General features: G+C 35.9%; 1 protein-coding gene across 5 annotated transcripts in view; it reads right to left on the bottom strand.

Annotated features, from left to right (window-relative positions):
• HNF4G (hepatocyte nuclear factor 4 gamma) overlaps nucleotides 1–24,323 on the bottom strand; it is a 155,235-nt gene that overhangs the window by 70,378 nt on the left and 60,534 nt on the right. For 2 of the 5 annotated variants that reach the window (XM_009455530.4, XM_063817195.1), the window contains exon 2: nucleotides 6,759–6,878. The gene's annotated coding sequence lies outside the window, so the exon portion shown is untranslated. Of the gene's footprint in view, nucleotides 1–6,758; nucleotides 6,879–11,150; nucleotides 11,183–15,475; nucleotides 15,554–24,323 lie in introns of all 5 variants that reach the window. The other 3 variants (XM_063817194.1, XM_063817196.1, XM_063817197.1) reach the window with 3 other exon arrangements.

Genomic DNA, 24,323 nt, shown 5'->3' with positions numbered 1-24,323 from the left:
TATCTTCTCTGCAACAAAATTTGCATTTTGTTGTTAAGATAATGTTTCTAAATCTAGTAGACACTGCTGCTCTTCATTTTTCCAAAAACTGCATTTCTCATAGTCACAAAACTTTAGACAGTCATCAGAGACATAGCAAAACCTATCTTTACATATTTTAATGCCATATGTATATAGTAATAATGTATTTGATGCTGCTTCGTTATAATTTCTATATATGCTTCTATGTTTTCTATGTCTTTTTCTCCACTTGTCTGGTTATAGTCTTATTAATTTTCATGGAATAAAAACCAAATATTATAGGAGCTCCTTCATGACAACCAGTTATGTTCTTGAGCTTTGTAGAGAGATTCTTTTTTTAATAAATTAAGTGGTAAGAAGAGATGCAAGATTAAGAAATCCAAGATTTTGGAGTAAATCCCCTCTGAAAGTTGTGAGATGGAGAATTCTGGTGGCTGTTTAAAATAACTAGGAGTTTGAAAATGCCCTGAGAAAAACTGGTAACGTCAAGCTTTTGAGTGAGCAGTTAAGGTTTGACAGACTCAGGAAAAATAAACAAAAAGACCTCCAGTGCCATGAAGTTAATGTAACATCCACTGAGTTGAAAAAAAATATATTATATTAAGATATATTCAGGAAGCTGCTAAAACCCTGCCAGTAGGTATCAGGAAAAGCTCATGACAAGAAAAAAAGAATAAAAGATAACCGTGACTAGAATAGTATTTTTAAAAAACCAATTATCTTTAAGAAGTACATTTTATGGTAAATTTTGTTTACTCTTCTTGCAGAATAATTTTCTGGATCTCCTGGATCTCTCAAATTTTTTGCATATTACTTATATTAAAATTGGATTTAAATATACATTACTTTTAAAGAAGTAACAGATTTTAAAATATTAGTTTTGATATTACTTTTTTCCCATAGATATTTTGTCATTCAGTTATTAGATATTAGTAGTACCTGCTCATAACTATAATACAGTAGCTCACAAAATTTAAAGACTTTGTTGAAGAGGGAGAGAATAAATAATTGATCAATAATAGGGACAAAATAATATAGAAATATTGATATTGTTCCATTTCTTTATTAAGGTAAGGGCTATATTGTACCTATTTCAGTATTATTCTTTATACTGCATATGTAGTGTGTATGTTTGTATCAAATATTTTATTATACAAAATTAAAAGTGCCAAGGCGGGCAGATCACTTGAGGCCAGGAGTTCGAGACCAGACTGGCCAACATGGTGAAACTTCATCTCTACTAAAACTACAAAAATTAGCCAGACCTGGTGGGACAGGCCTGTGGGCTCATCTACTTGGGATGCTGAGGCACAAGAATTGCATGAACTCGGGAGGTTGAGGCTGCAGTGAACCAAGATCGCACCACTGCACTCCAGCCTGGGTGACAGAGGAGACTCTGTATTTAAAATAAAAAAAAAAAAAAAAAAAAAAAAAAAAATTAGAAGTGTTCTGTCTTTATGTATGTTATCACACTTGCCTCATACAAGTTCCAAAGTTGACAGAATGCTCAGGCAGAGACAATTAAATGTCAGGATCCTGTTAGCTCCTCAGCACAGTGAATTCTGAGGCCTACAGAAACACTACAAGTTAGTAATCCAAAGTCTTCTTTAATATAATAATAACTTCCCATCCTTGACATCTATAGTAAATGTGATAATAGTGAATGCCATCACATGGGGATATTAAACATGGAAACTTCAGAGATATTACACCTGTATTAAAGTTTTCTATATGACTCTGCATGATACGAAATACCATTGTTGGTGATTTCAAAGATGACACAATGAGAAGAGTAGGAGGATACTAGTTTAAGTTTTAGGAACATAGTCTGTGAATCAGTTGCAAAAGCATAAATAGAATAAGCAAAAGTTATTGTGTTCCAAAATCTCTGCCATTTTTTCTCTCCTATCATATTCATCTTATTCTGTCTTCAGTGTTTTGTTATTTGATAAGATATACCAGTGTACTACTGGCATCACTTACACTTACTAATTGATGGAGACCAAACTATGAAACTATATAGTTTCCTTAACACCAAAAACATCACCTTGCTTATAGATAGCAGGTCATAATTCAAAGTCAATTTAAATAAACACTGTTTTTGTTACCTTTTTAAAGTAGAGATGTTTATTGTTAAATAAATATATTTTTCTATAATTGTACATTTTAGTGCATGTTTATTTCTACATATGCTATTACTAGTATTATCTAAAAGTTAATCCTTTCAAATACTACGTTTTGCCACCATTCATTCATTCAAAAAAAAAATAATGACCACTTATTATGTTCAAGGCAGTAATCTAGGCGATAATTTCAAGAACTAATAAACCACAATACTGGTCCTTGATAAGATTGTTTCTAAATGCACATGATTCATAATATTTTAATGTGTAATCTTTATTTATTACATTCAATAAAAACAAATTTAATCCTTAGTCTGGAGCAGAATTCTCAATGGTCACAAATTAAAGCCCAATTTATGCAACTGTAATAAAAGACCTTATTAATGTTCATCTCATTATTTCAGGCAATAAAAATGACTTAAATTTTCACGTATCTATCACATGATTTTTTCTTGGTCTCCTTGTGTATTGTCAACCTGTGTGTGTGCGTGTGTGTGTGTGTGTGTGTGTGTGTTGTATGGGAGAGCGGTAGCTTTTTTCCTTACTCTGTGTAAAAATAACACTTTGTCTAATTTTATTGTCATTTATTTCATGCTGCTTGTGAATGTATTGAATACATGTTTATAATCTCATTAACTGTCTTCTCTTTGCAGGAAGGTTTGATGTTTTAGACAACTTTGATTTCTCTACAATTGTTTCAACAAAGTATGAACTTAGTAAATTTTGTGAATGAACTGTAAGTTTATAATCATTCAGCTTTCCTAATATATACTATTACTATTTGAAATAGCAATACAATGCTGCTCAGAGATATCACATTGGAAAAATATTAATATATGGAGGGTAGATTCTATTATTTGGCATTGACGTATATGTCTGCAAATTTGCTTTCAGTGGAAAATGTAACAACAGAGAAAATTAAAGAAAATGTACCCCCAATTGCTTGGGACAAATTTTTAAACATTTTTTTTGAAAAAGAATAACAATAAAAACATAATCAGGCTTAATAAAATTAACAGGTTCAGCAAAAAAATTTCTAATTCTTATATATCTTCATCAGTAGGAATTATATATGCTTATCAAACATTGTTTAAACAGGTAAAAAACACTATGAAGCTTACATAAGTTGATTTTAAAACACTATTGTAAAAATAGATAAAACAGAAAATTTAAAAATATACTTTTTTAAAAAAAGAAATGCAATTAGTAAACAAATATATAGAAAATTTTCATCCTAAACTTAACATTATAAACAATAATTTTTTAACTTTTCCAACTAGCATTTTATTATTTTTCAATTACAATACCAAGTATTGATAAGAATGCAGTCAAATGGACAATCTCTTACACTTTTGTTGGAAATATCCATGGTATAAACATTTGGCAAAGCTATTTTGCTTTACATACCTTTATAGCTTTCGCCTCAGTGATTCATTCTGTGAGAAAGAAAGCACGCCTTTTTCTAAGCACTCTTCAGGATGGGGAAGCATGTGTCCAACCAGCCTCCATTTCTTCCCAGGACATGAAACTCAATCTACTCAGTACAGTTCAGTCTAATAGTTCCTTTCCCTCCAGATATATACCTTGCTGTCTTTTCTAAAATTGTTTAACACAAATTTGGTCCACTCCAATGATGAGATTTTCCCTTCTTCCCAAATTTTACTAAATGTATATAAAATAAGGTAGATCTACATGTTTTCAATACATATTTTCACACATATTTAAGCAATTTATGATTCATATGTATATGACTACATACATATGAATGTATGTGTGTGAGTGTGTATATATATATATATATATATTTCAGTCATATTCCAACTCTGTTCCCTCATGCATTTCTTGCACAAAGTGGTGTGCAAACTTCCACTTGTTTTTTGTGTCAAACCAATCTTATTGTTCAGAGAACTGCACTCTCCCTGCTCCACAAAGGGAAAAGGCAGAGAGTGCTTGGATGAGAAGTTTTTCTTTCACTTTTTCTCAAGAGAAATCAGCCTCCTTGCTTGTAATTCAAAGCCAGAAATATCTTTCTGGCCTTCCTCGAGTGGTTTCTGTGAGGGTAGGATGAGCCACTGTGTAAGGTCAGCTGGGATGGATAGAAAATAAAAGTAATGGACTTCAGTGTGACTCAGGACAAATCACTGTAACCCCTTCTAGGCTTTGGTTCTTCTCTACAAAATGAGGATAAAGAGACCCATCTCATAAAATTGCTTTCAGGAATAAATGAAGTAAATTATGTGCAAGTGTTATGTAATCTACAAAGAAGTTGTGGTGAAGGCCATCATTATTGGTGAGAATGGGACACATATGTGAAATGTGCAGACATAGGGGGGTCACAATAATGCTCCCATCTGGTGCTTAGACTGTGCATTTTATCTGAAAATACTCTGCTTTAACCAGCCTTTGGCTTCTCCTTTAATCTTTCATTAAGATTCTTCCCTCTCCTACAGGTTTCTAGCTGAATAGCTTTACATTAAACAGTTATTAAACCAGAGAGCACTCTATCTGATCTCAGACACTACTTAGGGTAATGCACACTATCAAAACTGAAAGGATTTAGAAGAGGAGGAAAGAAGTAGGTGGTAGTAAGAGTGACTAGATCTGTGTGGGGAGGTGGCATTTGAACTGGGCCTTGAAACATTGGAATAATGTAAAGAAACAAGCATTTCAAGCCAGGAATTGAGTATGAAAACAGGTGTAGAAAACTCATCTTAAAAGCAATTACCTTCAGTATGTAAGGAAGAAATGAAATGAAGTCATAGCAATATGTGCTGGCACAAAGCAGTCTACAAGAAAACCAGCACAGCTCTGGAGTAAACCTGGCCTGGAGAGGATATTATTGAAACAGATTTCAAGCTTATGGCTAAGGGCCTCACTGTCTAAAACCACTTGTTTGGGTCAAGCATTGTTCTTTGTGTGCCCATCTCTTAACCACAGTGGCCTGTCTAGACATAGCTGGACTCTTCTGCTTATAAATCTTTATGGTCTAATCCTTAGTCCTCTAAGCGACTTGCATTTCCCAGTTCAATGAGAATTACAGTGATCTGGCCGGACGCAGTGGCTCACGCCTGTAATCTTAGCACTTTGGGAGGCCAAGACGGATGGATCACCTCAGGTCAGGTATTTGAGACCAGCCTGGCCAACATGGAGAAACTCCTTCTTTACTAAAAATACAAAAATTAGCTGGCTGTGGTGGCATGTGCCTGTAATCCCGCTACTTGGGAGGCTGAGGCACGAGAATTGCTTGAATCCCCAGGAGGCAGAGGTTGCAGTGAGCGGAGATCGCACCACTACACTCCAGCCTGGGCAACAGAGCCAGATCCTGTCTTAAAAAAAAAAAAAAGGAAAGAAAAGGAAAAGAATTATAGTGATTTTAGAAGTGCGTTTTTGTGCTTCTCAAATTTCTATGACCTAAAAAAATTGCCTATAAGATACTATGATTTTAGTGTATAATTACTCACTACATTTTTTATTCTCAACATGTATTTATTGGTATTGTATAAAATATAATTATCATAAAAGTAAATCCTTAAGTAAAAAAAATTTGTATCAGTAACATGTTGTAAACATCACTGATAGCTAATATATGCCCGTTCTAACACTCCAAATATACCACATTTATTCTTCCAATAATCCTTGGGATAGATGTTATTACTATTATTATTACTACTTCATTTCATGGTAGAAGTTGATGTTTATGAGGGCTAATTTACTTGCTTAAAGTCATAGAACTCATAAATGGCAGAGACAAGATTGAAAATCCTGTACTTTCCAAACACAAACTAATGAATTTTGAGGGACGGATGAGAGGAGTAGCTTCTTGGATTTCCAAACTATAAGAGGCACTGAAATAACTCTGGACCTAAATCACCAAATTTATACTAGTGCTGAGCTGACTAATATAGGAAGCTAAGAGAGGGAGACAGGAAAATGCAAATTATTAAGCAAAGACGTTTTCTATTGAGTATTTTATATGTGAGTATATGGTTTCAGTTAGCTAAAAGTCAACAATCGCAATCTGCTCAAATTGTTTTGCTTACTGGACAAAAAATATTGTTTTCATTATCTACATTATGAACATTTTTAAAATTCTTCAGAAAATCATAAAATAAAACCTAAGAAGAAATAATCAAGAAAAGAGAGAAAACACTTGCCATCTTTTTTCAGAACATTGACTCTACCACATAAGTGCGAATAAATTAAAGATGTGCATTTGCTCTGATAAACAGTTTTTATTAATAGAAACTCCCATCATTAAATAAATGTTCTTTAAATACTTCAAACTTTCTAATTTGAGAATATGCTAATTAAGTGCCCAGTGCCAGGCTCCAAACGTGCATATAAACATTTATGATATTTTATAAGCAATAGATCAGAAATAAAAACCAATGATAAAAGGCATAGTCATAATAGGGTCAAGGAAGATCATATTTGCAATAAAAGATAGGAAGGAAAGGATTTCATAAGAAGGTTGTGGTCAGTGTACACTTTGAGACCTTTTAGTTTATACGAAAGCACAAGCAAGTCAGACAAGAAGAAAAGAGATCTTTACAAGGTGTCCAAGTAATAAATAATTTACAAAGCAATTTAGCAGCCTCAGCAGGCACCACTTACAAGGCTGTGGTAGGGAACGGAGTCTATATTTGTAGAGAAGAGTAGAATCAATACAAGGAGTAAGCTGTCAGTTTTTTCTGTAGTGTCAATATCTCAGACTGGCTGCTTTCGCTGGTGCTCCTGTGGAAACAATTTCCAAAAGTATACTATTGAGTGACATGCTGCATAGATTAAATGATTTACTTTTATCCCCTAACTGCACATTGAAAGACCAATAGCCCAAAAGGAGTCCTAGAGAGCCTGAGGACAAAGCAACCCATAATAACAGTGTGATTTTGGAATGGTTTATACTTAAGAAAACTCTAGTGCCACAGGAAGTTCCACACAGAACAACAAGTCAACATGAAATAAGTGGTCATGTCATGATAGACATAATATCTGGCTACCAGGAGGATCATTCACAATGTTGAGAAATCTGACTAAATAGATTTATTGGCCAGATTTTTCATTTGTAAGTCATCAGATAAAATGGTGATTTCACCTTGGAAGAGCAATGAGCAATCTAAACTCCCTTTTAGTTTGCACCTGTGTGTATGTCCCCATGTACAATTTTTTGAAGTGTCTTATAAAACTCAACCGTGGTCTTAGCACTAAATAATTAGGTAGTTTAAATCCTTATTAAATCAGAAAGTTATAGAGTTCAATTGAATGTAACTATAAAGCAGTAGGCAAATTCAGAGACAAGTATAACAGGGAAACACTCCATCTGAGCCATGGAGGTAGGTCAAAAAGGTTGGCCCTTCAACACCATTGCTATGTGACTTCAGTTTTTTAAATGAGAAGATGAGTGTCAGTTTATCTCTGGTCTCTTCCAGCATTAATAATTCTATTATTATAAACATCAATTACTGTTTAGTGTTAGAGCAGATAAATAATTTGTGAGCTATTGACATGTGTAGGAATATTTGCCCTTAAATTGAAAGGCACCAAACCATTGAGATAAAGAACTAAGATGCTAATACATTTAAAAATAAGTTTCCTTCACAGCACAGATTCTGCCGTTTAGAAGCACTCAGGTAAAATTTGGAAGGTGGAAGAAAGGCAGGAGCTTTACCATTCCTCCAGTAACTGCAGGTGAATAAATACGTGGCTCCACCAAATATGAGATGCTATTGTGGCTTCTGGGTTATTTTTCTGGAATTCAGCCACCTCCATATTGGAGGCCTTTTCTTTGATCAGTGCTGGGAGCTTCTTGACTCACCAAAGTGAGCGGTGAGCCTAAAAGCTAACAGTGGTCTTTCCTGAATTCTATTTCTCCAGGTCTTCCATTAGTTTTGTGAGCATTTTGCTCCTGGAATTAAATCCCTCCTACTTAAAACTCCTGAAGTGTTTTCTGCTTTTCTGACCAAACCAAGGATGAAACAGTGCCTTTTCATACTTTTTAATAGACAGAAAACATCACACTCTTTATATTCATTTTTTAAATTTGAGGAAATAGAATGAGAAAGGCTATCAAAGATACTGAGATAAAGGCTATTAAGAATGGCTGATCCATACTGTCCCTATGTAAATCGCAGTTTTCTCATCTGTAAAATGAAGAATTTGCTATATTAATCCCTAAAGTCTCTAATGCTTTAAAGTCCTAAGAAAGATTGTATTGTTCTAAGCTTATTGTCCAAAACGTCCAATGAGGCCAGGCACAGTGGCTCATGCCTGTAATCCCAGCACTTTGGGAAGCTGAGGTGGGCAGATCACTTGAGGTCAGAAGTTCAAGACCAACCTGGCCAACATGATGAAACCGTGTCTCTACTAAAAATACAAAAAAAATAGCCTGGCATGGTGGCACATGCCTGTAGTCCCGGCTACTCAGGAGGCTGAGGCAGAAGAATTGCTTGATCCTGGGAGGCAAAGGTTGCAGTGAGCCAAGAACATGCCACCGCACTCCACCCTGGGCAACACAGTGAGACTCCATCTCAAAAACAAAGTAAAACAAAACAAAACAAAAAAAGTCCAATGACCAATTTTGTCAAATTACATTTAACAACAGTGATTTCTAAACTCCCTAATAAGTGGCCCTTGTTTCTGGAGTCCAAAGACATAAAGAAAAATATAAAGCATGGTTCCTACCCTCAAGGAGTGATATGGTTTGTCTGTGTCCCCACCCAAATCTCATTTTGAATTGTAGTTTTCATAATCCCCACGTCATGGGAGGGATCCGGTGGGAGGTAATTGAATCATAGGGATGGTTACCCTCATGCTATTCTCGTGATAGTGAGTGAGTTCTCAAGAGATCTGATGGTTTTATAAGGGGCTTTTCCCCTTTTGCTTGGCACTTCTCCTTGCTGCTGCCAAGTGAAGAAGGCCATGTTTGCTTCCCCTTCCACGATGATTGTGAGTTTCCTGAGGCCTCCCCAGCCTTGAGGAACTGTGAGTCAAATCTCTTTCTTTTATAAACTACCCAGTTTCAGGTATGTCCTTATAGCAGTGTGAGAATGACCTAATACAAGGAGTCAATCTTTGTGGAGGGAAATATTGATCATCTTAATTAGCATGAACAAGTGAGAAAAGAAATTATTCTAATTCTAGTTAGTCCTGAAATTCAGAGGAAAATTCCTAATTGAGAACTGGAGTGATCATGAAATTGGGTCTAAGGTGGGCTTTAAAGGATAGATAAATTTTGATTGGTAGGCAAAAGAAAAGAAGACTTTTGGATCAAAGAAAGGCAAATAATTAGTGTTTGAAAGGATATGTGAGAAGTGTGATTGGATAGTAAGAGTGGGACTATTTTATGGAGGGTTTGGAGAGAGCTAGACAGAAAATTTCAGATTTGTTTACATGAATGATTGGAAGCCATTAAAGATTTGTTGAGCAGATCAGTGATATTACGTGTACAAACCAAATAACAAATATAAAAGATCAAATATGTGTCTATCCTGAAATTATTAAACATGGCAGCTTCTAGAGCCAACGGCATGTTAAACTTAAAAACAAATAAATAAATAAAATAAAAAAATAAGTAAGAATCGCTGATCTACACATACAATTACATGTAAAAGAAAAACCTGTCTGCAAGTTGGCAAAAGGAGCCTGTCCCAAGGTAAATATTGTTATAGTGGAATATAAAGGTTGTCAAAATGAGTTTTAAAGCATTTATATTAATCAGAAATGAGTAAAAAACTGGGTTTTTAATATTTGCCAATTTTTAAATTGTTGAAGTAAGTTGGATTTTAACATTACCTAGTTTTTTCTTATCATTTTTTTTTTAGACAGGGCCTCGCTCAGTCGCACATGCTGGAATGCAAGTGGTGTGATCATGGCGGCTCACTGCCGCCTCGATCTCCCAGGCTCAAGTGATCCTCCTGCCTCAGCTTCCCACATTGCTGAGACCACAGGCACATGCCACCACACCCAGCTAATTTTTTATTTTTTGTAGAGATGGGGTCTTGCTACGTTGCCCAGGTGGTCTCAAACTCCTGGGCTCAAGAGGTCCTCCCGGCTCAACCTCCCGAAGCGCTGGGATTACAGGCATGAGCCACCATGCCTGGCTATTCAGTTTTTAAATTCACTTTTAGAAAGTGAAATCCCAAAATCAACTATAAACTTTCAGCATAGAAAATTTTTGTTTGTTTGTTTTTTGCCTGAATTTGGTCAGCTTTCATCTACAAAGGTACAGATGAACTGAAATTGGTTTCTACAAAAGAACTATAGTAATTATTACTAATTTAACTAAAGTGTGAAATACTCTTAGGCAAGGACTATTGTTTATAGGTATCTTATTTTCTTCCTAAGGGCTTAGCTTACTACTTTGTACATAACACAGATTCAATATGTATATGATCAATGAAGGAAAAAGAAAGATGGCCAAATCAAGTTACTCAAATCTGGTTATTAAAATATAATAAAAGGTACTGTTAAGGTTCAACCAGAAAGCATGTCGAGGTCTCTATAAGAGGGACAATGGAGACTTATACTTTAAGACATGCAGAAAACTTAAGGGAAAATTATCTGGCCAAGGCTGATCGTAGGGACAATGTCCTTAGGAAGGACAGCTAGTTTCATTTGTAAGGTTAAGGTCAAGAAGTCAAATGTGATGGTCAAGAAAGAAGAGCTAGAAATTAAGAATCCAGTTAAGGCAGGGACTGTAATTCATTCAGTCATTCATTCATCTGTAAGTTTGGCATTAAGGCCTGAATAAAACTGGGCCCTATATAATCATTCAGGGCTCACATCTGATGCTTTGGATGAAGGATATGGTTGGCAGCTAGAGCAGACCTAGTGGGGAAGCTAGTGTCTGCAACAGCCAGTAGAATCTGTGTCGGCAGTATGACTTAACTCCAAAGACTACCAAATGCTGTATCTCAAAATACATGCCCCTGTACCATCAAAATTATCTAACAAACTAGGGCAATCTGAGCCCAGAGTTTTTCAGGGTCCTTGCTCATTTGTACTTACTTCAAGAGCAGGGACGGTCAAGGCAGCAATCACTGGAAGGAAAACCAAAATAAAAAGTGTAAGAGGAAATCTATAGAGATAGATTTTAAATTATGTTTTACTTTGGTGAATTTGAGGAACAAAATTAATTTTTGAAAGGCAAGTTTATCTTAAATATTGAAGTTTGAAATAAATAAATTAGGTATCTTTAAAACTGGATGGTATAAATTTGATTGCTAATCAGTATTAGTGATAGGAAAATGTCAAAAAGCATAAAAGCTATACATAGAAAGAAATATATTCAATCAGCTCAAAACTTTAATTAACAGTTTCTATGGTATAGGCTTAATGTAGCTACCTATTCTGCAGTTTTTTACATAGAATTTTACATTGAACATTATTAAAATATATTTATGACATTGATTTTGGGTTAAATTATTCAGAAAAATTAATTGTAAATTGTGCGCCAATTCACAAGATAGTGATCTACTTTTCTCTTTTGATGAGTGGAAACTCTTTGGAATTTGATGTCAAAATATTCACACTTGAAACCTAGCTCCAACATGCTTTAATGGTTTTCTTCCTTTTTATAGAAAATGGTAAGTACTTGGTATAGGGAATTTGGGAAATGTAGAATTGTGTGAAAAAAATAAGAACCAGTGCAATTCTACCACCATTTCCATTTTTATATATTTTCTTCAGAATTTAACATGTTTATAAATTTATTAACAAATTAATATAAGGATTTGTAATATTTCTGCGTATTTGACCTACAAAGTTGACCATTTAAATATAGTTATCTTAGTTACATTCAGTACAACCACTTACAATTGGCGGCTAAGAGCTTGTGCACAATATTCAGAGACGTCAGGTTTACATTGGAGCTGTCCGCCTACTGTATAACTCTGGCCAATTTTCTTCCTTGACAATTTAGTTTCCTTATCCATAAAATGTAATAAATATGGTTTCTACTTCATAAGTTTTTGGTGGAGTCTCAATGAAATTATGTCAAAAGTGCTCAGAGAGTGCCTTGCAATTCACTCATTTGTTCATTTCCTCAACAAATGTTTACTGAGCTCATTCTATGTCCCAGTCACTGGGACAGGCATTGAGCAAACAAGGACACAGTTACTGCTTCAGTGAAGCTGAGTCTATTGGGGAAGACAGACATTTGAAAGATACCACAAGGTGATTAATTATAATCATAATATATACCATGAAGGAAAATTAGAGTTTTGTGAGAACATGTAACTGAGGAACATAATGTGGCTGAAGTGGTCCTGCAGATCAGCAAAGGCTTTCCTGAGAAACAAACACTTAAGCTGTAACCTGAAGAAGTAGCCAGGCAAAGAGGATGGCCAGGAGAATTCCAGGGAGGCCCTTGAGATGGGCAGAAGCCTTGTGCACTGGAGTACTCTGGCTCAGAACTCAAAGGTATGTTTCCACAGTTGCAATCAGAAGCACTATACATTTCTAAATATCACTCTTTTCAATTATTATTAACCTGAGAGCTTTTTTCCATTTTCCATTTTACTGAAAACATGATTCGTAATGACTGTTTATTGCTCATCATGAAGATGTACCACACTACACTTAGCCATTCTCCTATTTAGTCATGTGATTCGTTTCTAACAATTTCTATTTAAAGAAATGCTGAGCTAAACATTCTAATTTACTTAAAATTCTTCTTAATGACACATTGGGTCAAAAGGAAAATATATTGCCAATTTTGCCATATTTTCTTTCATTAAAACAATAAAAATTTACGTTCTGAAAAGCAGCCATCTACTTGGCTTCCCTAACTTGAATATTCCTTAACTTTACTTTTGAATCTGTAATACTACTAATAATAAAGTTGTGATAATTCATGAAGTATTTTATGTGAAAGTGTCCATGTGTATAGCAAACTGTGCTAAAAGGTCAGTTATATCAGTGCTGTTTATTATTGATCGAGACATATCAATACAGAGATAATATATCTAAGAAACTATAACTAATAACACTTGCTAAGGTATCACCTTGTCTAATCCTTAATAAGTGTTATTATAATAAATTTTTAAGAGATATTAGATACACAGTTTTTAAAGTATTATATACATTCTATTTAAATGAATAATTTCTCTCAGTTTTAAGAGAGCGGACCTTTCATTTACCTAAGTCCAGCATTAAATACACGACATTAAGCTTCAAGGAAGAGTTGCACCAATGGTATGTTTACGTTTTAGGGAGGAAAAAATATGAGAAACCTTAACAATTTAGACTGCGAGTCCACTTGGTGAGATGCAGGGGGCAGTGTAACAAAAGCTGAGAAAAGAAATGGCCTCACTGCAGACCTGAGTGCAGGGAGGGGCCGAGCACCAGAGGGAACTTCTCTGGGTGGAATGGGTGGACTGTTCCTTTTTAACAAGAGAACACTTCTGCTTGCTTAATGTTAATAGCCCTGTTAAAGAGAAAAGATGCAGAGAAATGCAGTCATGCCCTGGGCCATGAAAACCACTTAAGGAATTACATTTGCATTGAAAAGAGAAAGTAACCATCCCTTGACTAATTTATTAAGATAAAATTAAAAAAAATGGACTTATTTGAAATAAATGAATAAATATTTTAATATAGCAACATTCATTATTTTTAGAAATATAATCCATTTTATATTTATTTTAGCAAAACGTAACATGCTGTTGTCCATTTCCTCATTAAAGAGCTATTGTTTTATTATAAACAAGTCATTTCAAACTTTGTTTTATGATACCTGCGCATGTTCAGTTCACATGTCATTGAGTTTAAAAGTGTTCAATTGTCCCTCCTAATATTCAGTCACTACTGATTACTCTGTTATTTAGTGATAAACAGATCACGGAATTAGATTACAATTTTAACCAGAAAATGAAAAGTTAACTAGGAATTACTTCAGCCAACAATAATGAAACAATGGTGTAAATATGTTATAAACACTACTACTGTTAGATATAGAATCAAGATATGACTGTGTCAAATTTTGTTTTTACAGGTTAAAATTCAAACATATTCTTAATAAAGAAAAAGCAAGCATGACGACCAGCAAGTGGTATTTAAAAGAATATAAACTTGTCAGTGTTCTAGTGACAAACATCAAAAGGCGATCAGGAAAGTATCAAAAACAAAACAAAACAAAACAAAAACCAGCCGGGGGGCGGTGGCTCACACCTGTAATCCCAGCACTTTGGGATGCCAAGGCAGGCAGGTCACCTGAGGTCAGGAGTTCAAGACCAGCCTGGGCAACATGGTGAAACCCCATCTCTATAAAAAGATACAAAAATTAGCTGAGCATGGTGGTGCAAGCCTGTAGTCCCAGCTACTCGGGAGGCTGAGGCAGGAGAGTCGCTTGAACCTGGGAGGCGGAGGTTGCAGTGAGCAAAGATTGTGCTACTGCACTTCCAGCCTGGGTGACAGAGAGAGACTCCTTCTAAAAACGGAGCAGAAGGGAGGGGAGGGGAGGGGAGGGGAGAGGAGAGGCTTTTAATACAAACTATATCTTTCAAGATCAATACAAGGAGGTCCTATTAAAATCCTCCCAAATTTCCAGATGAGACTTTTAATTTTTTCTAGGCAACTAGGTAATCTTTCTGCTGCTTAAGGAACTGTGAAATGTTCCTTAATCTCATTTTTATTCAGGAAGGCATTTACACTGCAAAGCCTCAAGTAGGGGATATTCTGAGGGTGAGACCAAAAGATTTTAAATTTGAGGATGATCCACTTCACAACTTGATTTTCTTGAGGATATTGTGATATTGCTCTTGACAGTTGTTTGCACTAGATTTTTAAAAACTTCAATATCATGATTTTATTCAAGCTTATACACAAAGGCTATTGAACATTTCCAACAAAATTCACAAAATTTCCCTGAACAAAGGTGCAAGTAGATTATGTTATGTTAGAGGATGAAGACAGGCACAGGGTATGCAGTCCAGAGTCCAGAGGTGTATACAAGTGTATACAAGTGGCCATTACACATTTTTTTTTGTTTGGGCATTTTGCATTTTTATTTTTATAAATGAGTTTTCAGATGTCAAAAATTTCATTGAAAATTTAGATGCATAATTTTTATTGAAATAGAATTTGGCCATGTTGATCTTAAATTTCCCTGTGGACAGTACAGAAATCTCACTAAGGCTGTGACACCCCCTCTTGATGCAATGTGTACATCCTAGAAAGTGCCCTGGGGTCCCACCATTATCTTCTATTCATCGCCCTACTCGTGCTTATCAGATTTGCCCAGCTCCTGTAGGAATGACAGAAACTCATCAAGTACATAGCAACCCTAACAGAACAAAGAACAGGTAAGTGTCTCAAAAATAATACTAACTTACTGTTTTCAAAATTCCAGGGAACGAAAGTTTTTTCCTGGCTGATAATTCAATTCATCTCAGGGATAGCCAGAGTTGAACCTTGAAAAACAAATGGAATTTCTACTAGTAAGAAGAGCAGATGGATATTCCATGAAAAGTCTGGAGTATAAGGCAGTTCCAGAAGTGGAAAAGCACAAAATTTGTATGGTAATTCCTGTGTCTGACTCAAGTATAGGAATTAGGAAAAAAATAAATGGCTCATAAAGTGTTAAAAGTAAAGAAATTTCAGATGTAATATAGTCCAGGGGCTTTTCAAACCTTTACTTTATGGAATTATCTAAATAAATTCCAAGCATGCAACTAATGGATAAAATACAAAGTCAGAATTGTGTGGGAGACTAAAAAGCATTTCTAATCTGTAGGACTCTGCAGAGCACCGTTTGAAAACCAGTGATCTAATTCCATCCTCTGGTGAGAAAATGAGATCCGGCCGGGACCAGTGGCTCACGCCTGTAATCCTAGCACCTTGGGATACTGAGACAGGTGGATCACCTGAGGCCAGGAGTTCGAGTCCAGCCTACCCAACATGGCGAAACTCCGTCTCCGCTAAAATAAAAAATACAAAAATTAGCCGAGTGTGGTGGCTGACGCATGTAGTCCCGGTTACTCGGGAGGCTGAGGCAAGAGAATCACTTGAACCCAGGAGGCGGAGGTTGCAGTGAGCCGAGATCACGCCACTGCATTCCAGCCTTGGTGAGATTCTGTCTCAAAAAAAAAAAAAAGAAAAAGAAATGAGATCCAGAGAAACGAAGTTACTTGTTCAAGGTCATTAGGATTGAAAATGAAGAGTCCTTACTTCCTTTGTAGTAATATGTATAACACTTAATTATCCCAGATATATTTTCTGGCAAGGTTCATGGAAAATATGGTAAAATATTATTTCAGTACCATACTTCAATACAAAAAATTAATAAAGTTGGACTTACTGCACCTCCGCCTGAATTTTGTTTTACTTTAGCTATTATCTTTATCATTCACTCTTGGTTTCACTGATAAAAATTATTTTTAAAGTTCAAACTAAGTATCAGAGAGAAGACCTGTAGTCGCTTATCAGAGTGCAGCCATGCTACAGGATTCAGCCTGGGCTGCCAGCTTTGACACTTTGGGCACTCAATATGTGCTGCTCTGCCATGGCTATGCACGTATACAATTAAAATGTGTGCTGCTCAAAGAAGGGGAAATGATTTTTCCCAAAGTTTGATTTAATTTTACCTTAGATATTATGTACTTTCCAGTTAATCTTATTAAACTTTTGTGTTATTATTAATTCTTGAAGAACTTTTTAAAATTTACATTAATAAACCAAAAGTTACCAGGTATAGCACATAAATAAGCAAATTATCTAATAGACAATTAAGCATACATTTAATAAGAATTATATTGTTCTCAGATTGTATGGGAGAATTTTTCCAAAAAATAACACTTTTTTCTATAACATCAAAAAAAAAGTTATATTTTTTTCCTGTTATATAAATCATAAACCTTTGTGATATGCTTTTGCCATTTTTGGTAATATGGTATATCCTAATCAATTAAAAGTGTTATGATAGACTACTTTCCTCAAATTGATACAAATAAACTTGAAAACATTGATGTGATGGATAATCTTCTGGAAATACATTATTTATCAATACTACAGAAGATAAAGAAATGTTCTTTTTTTTTTCATATTTTTCAGCTTGTAAAATCTTCCTTCACCTCCATGGTGGTTTAACAAATGCAGAACATTTTTCTTATTCTCTCTTGTTATCCAGTTTCTAATTTTAAAAAATGTTCAACAAATATGTAGGCATTCACAGCATCGCTATTTCTTTATATAAGAGACACATACACCAAAAAAAAAAAAAAAATGCAAATGAAGTGATAGAATCTTGCTAATGATATAACCCTGATATTAATTTCTACACTGGTTTTATCTCTGAATATTTACTGTCCTGAATAAGTGTATGGCTCTAAAGACAGTCTCCTCAGTTCAAATCTGGGCTCTGCCAGATTTGATTACTAAAAATTTTAGGTTACTAAAAATCAGTCTTCTCCTAAAGATGATTCACTTGATTCCATACAACCTGTATTTGAAAATCGTATTATCTGCAAAATATGCAAGAAATAAAAGGTTTGATTGGTACCATATGCAGGCCATTTTTTAGGTGCACGAATCCACTAACTTCAAGGGCAATTGTTTTTTATTTCTTTAGATAAATGAATCCTTTGCCTCTATTGATGAGCAAAGCTAAGGGATATATAATCTAAGAGGTCAATCTATCTCTTAATAAGGGTAGTAGTTTGGTCAGGGATGATTTGGGAGAGTTCCCTTGGAAATAATACTGTGCTTAACAAATAACAAGGGCCAATTCTGTGCTAGATATTTTTCAAGCCCTTTCATATCCCTTTAAAATTATGCGTTGCCGGCCGAGCGGGGTGGCCATGCATGTAATTCCATCACTTCGGGAGGCCGAGGCGGGCAAATCACCTGAGGTCGGGCGTTCGAGACCAGCCTGACCAACATGGAGAAACCCCGTCTCTACTAAAAATACAAATTAACCAGGCGTGGTAGCACGTGCCTGCAATCCCAGCTACTAGGGAGGCTGAAGCAGGAGAATCGCTTGAACTCGGGAGGCGGAAGTCATGGTGAGCAAAGATCAGATTGCGCGATTGCACTCCAGTCTGGGCAACAAGAGCTAAACTCCATCTCAAAAAAGAAAAAAAAAGAAAAAAGAAAAAGAAAAGATGCGTAGCTATCTCCAGCTTTATACATGAGCAAACTAAGTCTCAAAAAGGTACACTAGCTTGAGCAAGAATACATACCGCTTGACAAAGCCAAGATTCAAAGCCTAAATTTATCTGATATCAACATGCATTCTCATTTCACATTATACTTTGGGACTGAAGAGTCTAACAAGCCACTTTCTTTAATTTTCAGGGTGGACTCAAGATCCTGTGCTATGAATTTCAATGTCCTCAGTAAAAGAAAAAAAAATTGTTTGAAAATTCGCTGTACAAAAAACTGAATTTTAGAATCCGTAAAACAACAGGTTTTAGGACTTTAGAATGCCTGCGGAAGTATTCCAGAATTCTAATATGCAGGATTCCTTTAAACCGTGTTCATTAATCCTTTTGTCCCTAGTACTATTTAAATTCCATTTGTCACCCAGGCTGGAGTGCAGTGGTGGGATCTCAACTCACTGCAGCCTGGGCCTCCTGGGCTCAAGCGATCCTCCCACCTCAACCTACCAAGGAGCTGGGATCACAGGCACCCGCCACCACGCCCTGGTTAATTTTTTCAATTTTTTGTAGATACGGGGTTCCGCCATGTTGCCCAGGCTTGTCTCGATCTCCTGAGCTCAGGCGATCCGCCTGCCTCGGCCTCCCAACGTGGTGGGATTACAGGCGTGAGCCACCACACCCGGCCTAAATTTCAATGTATATTTATGTAAGCTAATGCATCATAATTTTTTTTCTTTTTTCTTTTTTTGAACAGAGTTTCGCTCTTGTTGCCCAGGCTGGAGTGCAATAGTACGATCTCGGCTCACTGCAGCCTCCCCCTCCTGGGTTCAAGCGATTCTCCTGCCTCAGCCTTCCAAGTAGCTGGGATTACAGGCATGTGCCACCATACCTGGCTAATTTTGTATTTTTAGTAGAGACGGGGTTTCTCCATATCGGTCAGACTGGTCTTAAACTCCCAACCTCAGGTGATCTGCCCACTTCGGCCTCCCAAAGTGCTGGGTTTACAGGTGTGAGCCACCACGCCCGGCAGAGAACTTTTTAAAATATATATTGATATATATATATTTTTAATGGTGCAAATAGTAATGCAAAGAAATGCAAGGTCTAGCAGAAAAACAAGAACTGAATTTTTAGTTTCATTTAGTTTGGGTAGGGGTCCTATTTTAAATATTAACAAATTCAGAAAATAGGTAGTTCTCTCTTGCGTAAATTTCCATTGCCCTTCTGCTCTCTTTACATGTGTTTCCAAATTTAGTCACCTAGAAATTAACTGTTCTTCAATTTCTGTACATATGATGAGACTTGAAGAATTTGACTGTAAATGTAGAGGATCCAATAGACAACGATATTGATAAAGTCTAACATTTCTCATTCCCCATAGTGTGATTCTAATAAATATTTTAGCACTAAAAGTACACAGTTAAAAAAATTAACCTAAGAATCTTTAGAAAATTTAATGGTAGGCTCTGACCATGGGGAACATATACATATATCAAGTCAAATGGTTTTCTTTGTAATGGCAATATAATCTTAAAAAACCAAAATATTTCAGACTCTTGAAGCAAAACTGGCAAATGCTTCTATTTCATTCCTACAAACTCTGCTAAAGGTGTTATCAATTAAAATTGACAAGATGTTGATAAAACTGAGAGTTTGAGAGAAGCTAAATAATTTTAAAGCTAAATACTCAGTTTTTAGTTTTACTTGAAAATAGATAAGACAGATAATCAAGCACTACATTAAACAAAATGTTTATACTTAGTTTTCAATTGAATCTACCCATGAATATTAGAAATGTTAACACTGGGAGGGGAGGAGACACTCCTCACTCCTGATGTTTCCTTCTATACAGCTGGAGCTGACTCCTGACCTCACTGCATGCATTCATTCACCTGCCCCAGAGCAGGTAAAGGAATTTATCTGGCTGGCAAATTTGGGAAGATTAAACTGGCCTGCATAGCCCTGCCCCGCCCCTCTTTCTTTGGGCAGAAAGCTACAGGTAGTTCCCACAGGAAATTACACAGACAGGAATTTCTAGCATCTCAACTCTTGATAAAATATGGCATACATAATCTACAGTACATGTAAAAACAAAACAACAAATTTTAAAAACTATGTTTGTATTATGTTATCTTCTCACAAATGCTAAATGACATAACGGGGTTAATTTTGCCATAATAAGAAGTGCAAAAAGAAACATTAACCTGATATTGAATAGTTGATTTCAAGACATACACTCAAATGCAGAATTTCAACAATTTTATCAAGGGTGTGGAGAAAAGGGAATTCTTATACCCTATTGGTGGTGCACTCTTATGTTTATTGCAGCACTGTTCACAATAGCAAAGTCATGGAATCAACCCAAGTATTCATCAATGAATGACTGGGTAAAGAAAATGTGGTATATATATGCCATGGAATACTACACAGCAATAAAGAAAGAATAAAATCATGTATTTTGCAGCTGTATGTATGGAACTGGAATGCCAAGTGAAATAACTTAGAAACAGAAAATCAAATACCACATGTTCTAACTTTTAAGTGGGAGATAAACAATGGACATGGATGTAAAGACGGAAACAATAGACACAGGAGACTCCAAAAAAATTGGAGAACAGGAGGGAGGTGAGTGTTGAAAAATGGTCTTTTGGGTGCAATATGCACTATTTGAATGATGGGTACACTAGAAGCCCAAATCTCACCATTACACAGTATATCCATGTAACAAACCTGCATGTGTATGCCCCAAATTCATAATAAAAAAATTTAAAAATAAATTTAATTTTAAATTCAAAAATGAAGTTCAACAATTTTCATCAGAAATTGAAAGTACGTTATTGTCGCATACAAATTGCCAGTTATATACACCCTACATACACTTTAGTTTCTACCCTATAATATAAGTTGTACTTCTATGGTTTATTATAAATGAAAAATAAGGCTGGGAACTGGGCATTTTCTTCTTGGCACTTTAAAATAAAAACAATAAATGAAAAAATAAAAAAACTCTGAAGCTGTATGTTTTCAGTGCTTATCAATATAACTGATCCATAAGCCATTAGTGGGTCATAAAATAAGAAAGCTCAATAAAATAATTATAACCTCACATGTTTATTTAGTTCTGAGACTTAAATGATGGACCTTTGTACCTGGCCTTGCCTAGAGACAGTTTCATTACACACACACAAACACACACACATACATAAATATAAATACACGCACACACATAAACATGCATAGGCTCATGTTCTATCTTTCTCTTAATTATATAGACTCATATACACATGTGCTCACAGGACATCTATAATGTCATATATTTCCTTTAATAAACAACAGAGGGGTACTATTTGGCTTCCTTTTAAAAATAAATAACTTAAGCCATGGTTTTTTAAAAAAATAATTATTTGGCCAGGCACAGTGGCTCACGCCTGTGATCCCAACACTTTGGGAGGCCCAGGTGGGCAGATCACGAGGTCAAGAGATTGAGACCATCCTGGCCAACATGGTGAAAGCTTGTCTCTACTAAAAATACAAAAATTAGCTGGGCGTGTTGGCATGTACCAGTAGTCTCAGCTACTCGGGAGGCTGAGGCAGGAGAATCGCTTGAACCCGGGAGGCAGAGGTTGGCACTGAGCCGAGATCACACCACTGCACTCCAGCCTGGAAGACAGAGCAAGACTCCGTCTCAAAAAATAAATAAATTAATTAATTAATAATAGGCCAGGCACAGTGGCTCACACCTGTAATCCCAGCACTTTGGGAGGTCCAGGCAGGCAGATCATGAGGTCAAGAGATCAAGACCATCCTGGCCAACACGGTGAAACCTCGTATCTACTAAAAATACAAAAATTAATTGGGCGTGGTGGCAGGCACCTGTAATACCAGCTACTCCGGAGGCTAAGGCAGGAGAATGGCGTGAACCTGGGAGGCGGAGGTTGCAGTGAGCCAAGATCGCGCCACTGCACTCCAGCCTGGGCAACAGAGCGAAAAAAAAATAATATTTATTATTTTTATTAAAAAATAATAATTCCATCTCCAAAAAAAAATAATTATTATTATTCATCATTCTTGACCTCTGAATTTCCTCTGAATTCAGATAAACTCCAACCAAAAGGAAAAGCTCAACTTATGTGGACATATTTCAAACATTTGTAATTAGATTTCTAACTTTCTCAACTTTTTTCATCAATATTGAACTTATTTTAAGTAGTTTTAAGGACATGAAATCTAAAACCTTCATACAATACTCAATCTTCCTTCTAACTTCCTAATTTAGCCATAATATGGAGAGTGGTCAAAGTTATACAATTTCTCAAGTAATGGTAGTATATTAAACAAATTTAGGGCATATAAAGAGTATGCTTCTTACCTAGCAAAGTAAATGTTTTTACACACTTAAAAGTGTCTCTTGTTACTAACACAAAAGTAGTAGGCTAATGCCACATTGTTGATTAAAACTGCTGTTCTAGTCAGTGTTCAAATTAAAGAAAGAAGCATTTATTAACTGTTTAAGTTTTGTTATCTATATCCAGTATCCCTCCCATCCCCTCTGGTCTTAATAGCTAGATTTCAGGGGAGAAGGAATCTCTTTCTTTCAAAGTAATCTTTTTAAAGACCTTGATGCCTTCTTTAATTTCTCATCAATGTCTAGAGATCTCTATTGACTATCCCTAGTTGACCACAAAGATTTTCACCTCCATCCTAACCTTCTCCTAACTCCTACTTTTTGTTCTCTTAATGCTTTCTTTGTTTTGTTTTTTGTTTCCATTTGTTTTTTTCTCAGACAGCCCTTCTGTGAAATTGTTCACAATTTGGTCTCCATTTTGTCATCACACATTCACTTTTTTTTTTCAACCTCATCTACCCAAACCGTGCTCAAGAAACTGGTTTTCTTTACCAGGTGTCACCAGTTAAAGCCATAACTTTCCTACCCTGTGCTGCCTCTTTTGCATCGTTCTCTGTCTACTCCCCCCAGTTCCAATCCGAGTGAATCACTCCTGAAAGTTTAAGCTGTCTAATCTTCCTAACATGTAGCTTTGTTAAATCTTCTTATTGTGGATGATGGAGACAGTCGGAGGTGAAGTGGAGTCCCTGTAATTCTTTAATAGCTAAAGAGCCAAATGGATTCTTCTTCCCCTGGATAGACTTGATTTCACTATTCTCTTCACCTCAGATTTAGCAAAACTGTTAAACTCACTATTTTCCCACAAAACACTCACATGCCTGCCTCAAACTTCAGTATTTCCTTTGTCTAAAACCATATTTTTCAAACATTTTTAATCATGACTTACAGTGAGACACACATTTTAACTTGTGACCAAGTGTACATACAAGCATATTGGTCCAAATATATTTTATGTATGTATCACATATAAATCTAAACAATTTCCATGACATAATGACACTTTTTTTTTTTTTGAGACGGAGTCTTGCTCTGTCACCCAGGCTGGAGTGCAGTGGCACGATCTCGGCTCACCTCCTGGGTTCACGCCATTCTCCTGCCTCAGCCTCCCGAGTAGCTGGGACTACAGGCACCCACAACCACGCCTGGCTAATTTTTTGTATTTTTAGTAGAGACGGAGTTTCACCGTGTTAGCCAGGATGGTCTCGATCTCCTGACCTTGTGATCCACCAGCCTCGGCCTCCCAAAGTGCTGGGATTACAGGCTTGAGCCACTGCTCCCGGCGGACACTTTTATATGTAAATCGTGACTCACTCAACATATTTCATTGCCCAACAATGAAGACCAGCCCATTGTTTAAACACTCTGATCTAACTTTTCTAAACCCTTGCCCTTTTTCTAGGACTGGTTCATTTACATCTCATTTAGCCATTCATTTATTTAATTTTTAAAAAGTATTAATTCCCTATAGGAAACCAGGCACTTCTCTACGCACTGGGAATAAAATAATAATGAGCACAGCAAAGAAATTCCTGCCCTCATAAAGTTTGCAGTGTCCAGCCCCCCAAAACAGTGATCATCCATGCCCATCTCTTCTTAATGGATTTACCTATTTCACCCATTTCATTGTTATATCATACTACTTTACTTTCCTCATCTTTTAATGTGAGTTCCATCTACACA

This window comes from Pan troglodytes, chromosome 7 (genome assembly GCF_028858775.2).
Source record: "Pan troglodytes isolate AG18354 chromosome 7, NHGRI_mPanTro3-v2.0_pri, whole genome shotgun sequence".
In the NCBI taxonomy this organism is placed as follows: domain Eukaryota; kingdom Metazoa; phylum Chordata; class Mammalia; order Primates; family Hominidae; genus Pan; species Pan troglodytes.
This window is presented reverse-complemented; position numbering and strand designations above follow the sequence as displayed.